Source organism: Fukomys damarensis, unplaced genomic scaffold, assembly GCF_012274545.1.
Source record: "Fukomys damarensis isolate Sample0158 unplaced genomic scaffold, DMR_v1.0_HiC HiC_scaffold_39, whole genome shotgun sequence".
NCBI lineage: Eukaryota > Metazoa > Chordata > Mammalia > Rodentia > Bathyergidae > Fukomys > Fukomys damarensis.
In genome coordinates, this window is record NW_022900951.1 from 79586913 (window position 1) to 79591227 (window position 4315).

The following is a 4315-nucleotide window of genomic DNA, read 5'->3' on the forward strand; positions in this document are numbered from 1 at the left end:
ATTGAACTTGGGTCCTTGCACTTGCAAGGCAGGCCACCGAACCGCTGAGCTAAATCCCCGGCCCTCAGGTCAATTTCTATTCTATGCCTATTGGGGATCTCTTGAGGTGACTGTCTGATTCACTAAATATTTACTCAAGCAATACATTGTTCATTGCTAACATTACTGGCTGTATTAGGATTTACCAGAGAGATAGAACCGATAGAATATGTGTAGATTTATAAAAGGGAATATGTTAGATTGGCTTACATAATCAGAGGCTGACAGTCCCACAATGGCTGTCTGAAAGCTGGAAAGCTAAATAAACAGTAGTTGTTTAGTCCAACAAGATATAAACCTAAGAACAAGAGGGACAAATGATGCATCCCCAAAGTCCAAGGCTGAAGGACTGGAAGTTCAACAAGAATACATCTATAACAACCTGTATCCATTCTGTGTTTAGCAAACACTTCAAAGGGACTTTACTTTTCACATGGATTGGGTAATCCACAACTTCATTCCTGAAAAATACAGGTCATTTGTTATTCTGCTTTGAATAGTTTGTTGTAATTTCCCAGTGACATTATTAACAGAGCATGGTACTTCTAAGAGATGCCCTAATGGATCCTCAGCACTCCAGGCACACATTTCTTTATCTCCATTGTGAAGCAGCAGTCCACTTTACCCATAATAGTTTGGATTTACAAACACATACACACACACTTGCGCACACACACACACACATACACACACACCATTGTAGTTCTCAGTTTCCTAACTCAAAGGCATGGGGTGCTCACAGTTATTCCTGGAGAATATCTTAACTTCCAGTTGAATGGAATCATTGCTATGCCTCCTGGAGGAGGAATCCTTGGAGCTAAGTCCTCTAGGCCAAGTGTCTTAGTTACCTTTCTCATTGCTGAGACACAATACCCACCATGTACAACTCCAGGGAAGAAAGGTTTGTTTCAGGTCACAGTTTGTAGAGGTTTCAGTCAATAGTTGGCTGGCTCCCAGGTATGGTGGTATGACCAAGGGTCATGGAAGATGAGGCTTGGTTATGGCATGGAAGGCAAGTAGCAGAGAAAAAGACCAAGGGAGGAGAGAAATATGTCCTTCCAAGCCATGCCTCCAGTGACCCACTTCCTCTGAACTGGCTTCCCCTCCCAACATCATGTTTAGTTATACACATTTATCAGTAGATGAATCCACTGATGCGTATTACTCTCCCATGGGCCAATCTTCTCCCCAAAGCTCCAGTTATACTTGCACAAAGCTCAGGTAAACATCTAGGTATGAACTTTAACACCAAGAGAGCATAAGTTTACTGGGGCAGGAGCAAAATTTTGCTAGAGATCTGTAGAGGTGATGGTATGTGATACCACTGCCATTTCCACCCCATTGACCCTAGACCCATGAATCCTAGCTATAGGAAAAATAGTACTGTATACTGCACACTGATTCAGAGCATATAAAGCCTTCAGAATAACCTTTACCCAGCTTTGTAACATATTAACACCTAGCTTGTAGTGTAACCGTGTCTTCAGAAGGCAATTTTACTGTCTATTCAGCCAGATGCTTTAGAATGGTAGGGAACATGGTAAGAACAGTGAATGCCATGAGTACGAGCCCATTGATGCACTTCTTTGGCTGAAGCATCAGTTCCTTGATCACAAGGAATGCTGTGCGAAATACCATGACTGTGAATAAGACATTGTGCAAATTCACAGATGGTAGTGTTAGCAGAAGCATTACATTTAAGAAAGGCAAATGCATAGGCAGAAAAAATGTCTACTCCAGTACGAACAAACTGCTGCCCTATCCATGATGGAAATGGTCCAGGGAATTGCCAACTGATCATCCCAGAGAGGGGTGCTGTATCAGGGGCTCAGTATTGGTCTCTGCTGCTGGAAGATTGTGTGCCCAGAAATTGGCTGTGACCAAGTCATCCTTGTTGAGTGGAAGCCCTTCTTGCTGAACCCACGCATAACTTGCATCTATGCCACCATGGCCACTTTGTTCATGTACCCACTGGGCAATGACAGGAGTGTTTCAGGAAAGAGGGTGAAATGCCATCCTCAAAACAGGCCATTCTATCCACATAATTATTAAAGTCCTCTTTTGCAGAGGTCACTTGATTGTAGATATTTTCATGGAACAGACCTATCTCCACATCCTTCATCCATTTGGAGAGGGGTAACTATATAAATCTTTGTCACCAATCTTACTATTATGTGCAAGTCCCTAACTTTCCACTCATGCCTTTGCCTACAGCCCAGAATCTGTATATGCTCAAACAATGGGCCATTTTATCTTCCAAGCAAAATATACAGTCAGGTGCCCTGCTCAAAGTTCTGTCCACTGTGAAAATTTTGTTTCACTGCTGCCTTCAGTGATGTCCTGGAAAGGTACTGTAATGTTGTAGCTTTCCACTTTTGGGTAGTTGCTGCTTAGTGGGCAGAATCATCTGTAAACTCTTCTCTTCCCCAATCCACTAATCATATGTCACACTCCATGAGGTGAGAGGTACTTGCTGAGCAACAGAAGGCATGATAACAGGAATAAGAACCATGGATATTTGGGCCAGTCCTTCATGTAACATACTTGTTCCCCAGGACCTATGCAGACTAGTTCATCTACTCACCACTTTCATTTGCTGGATCACTGCTGTGCATGTATGAATTTATGGTTTGGTGGATCAGGTAACACCAAGTTCATGATGGGAAGCTCAGGTCCCATGGAAACTTGTTCTATCATCAAGTGTTCAATTTCCACTAGGGCCCAGTAACAGGTCAAGAGCTATCTCCCAAGGGGAGAGTGATTGTCTTGAGTTGATGGCAGAGCCTTGCTCCAAAATCGAAAGGAGCAGGGCTATGATTCACCTGTGGGGTTCCAAAAAGCATCCTATCAATCACATCTCAAGTGCCATTGGATCTGCTGGATCATATGGCCTAAGTGAGTGGCAGAGCACCCTGCACAATAGCCTGGATCTTTGACAGAGGCTTTTCTGTCCTGAACTCCACTCAAAACTAGCATTTGAGTAACTCCATTGATCATCTAACATCCATAACCTTCTGCTATGACTGGAAGGCCACAGCAATTTTTGAATATCTCAGAATCAATATCAGTTCAGACCCAGGTTCAAATATATCCAGAAAGGACTAATTATTTCCTTTTCTCCCATGCACAGTTACTATGGTAAAAGGGTATAATGGTGAGATTTCCCAAGCCTGTTTATTGCCAATATCTTGTATCCATGTGCCCCAAATGCTGGACACAGTGGTACAAGCTTTAATGTTTAACCTGTTAGGTTTTGGTCCTGCTTTGGTCCAATTCTTCCTTGAAATTTACCTATTCTTCCCTTTTGAAGTTCAAATTGTACAATTGCATCTTGGAAGTGTGCAAGTTTTTTTGATTTTTACAAGGTCTCACAGTGAAATATTTGCCTTGAGTATGAAAGGAGACTTTGGATTTGAACTTTTGAGCAGTTAAATCTACACCACCTAGTTGAGATGTGCTGGATGAATACATTTTCCTCATGAAATGGACATGAGTCTCTGAGAACCAATGGTGTAATACTACAACTTGGATCTAACATGTCTCTATAAGCTCAAGTCTTGGTCTCCAGCAGCTAACTGGGGTGGGGGGGATTTCAGTGTGTTCAGCATTCTCTGGTTCATTTCTTTAAGCATGCCATATTATAGGATCCTAGCAAAGTAAAACATATGCTAGTATAACATTGCTCACCTGGACCAGCAAACCAGAAAGACCACACTCAATATACTTGGACCTGTAGCCAGAAACAGTTTCTAACACAAATGACTGAAAATGATATTTGTAAAGATGCAACTGGAAAAAAATTCTGGCAAAATATAATGTATTCTCCTTTTCTTTTCTCCATCCTTTCAAGGGAGACATGGGATATAAATGCAGTAAAACCTAGTTACTCTGGATTCCTCTAAATTATAATTGACATAAATAAGGCAAGAGCCAGGTATGAATTACATATATATAATAAATTATTCACAAATTAAGAAATCACTTTACTGATAAATTAATGAAGAAAGTATTTTACGTATAAATTACTTTTTAATGTTTGTTTTTAGTGTCTTTATATTGAATACTAATATCATTTTTCTGGTTTTACTATTTTTTTTTATTTTTTCAGCTTTAATTGAGATTATTGGTACATTTTAGGGATACAGTACAGTTACATTCATGGTTGGGATCTTGCACCTCTACATGACAAGTCTTGATTGTCATTTTATCCCCTTTACTATTTTTACATTAGTTTTACCTGAGTAAAAAAGGAAAATAACTGCTTCCTGTAAAATGA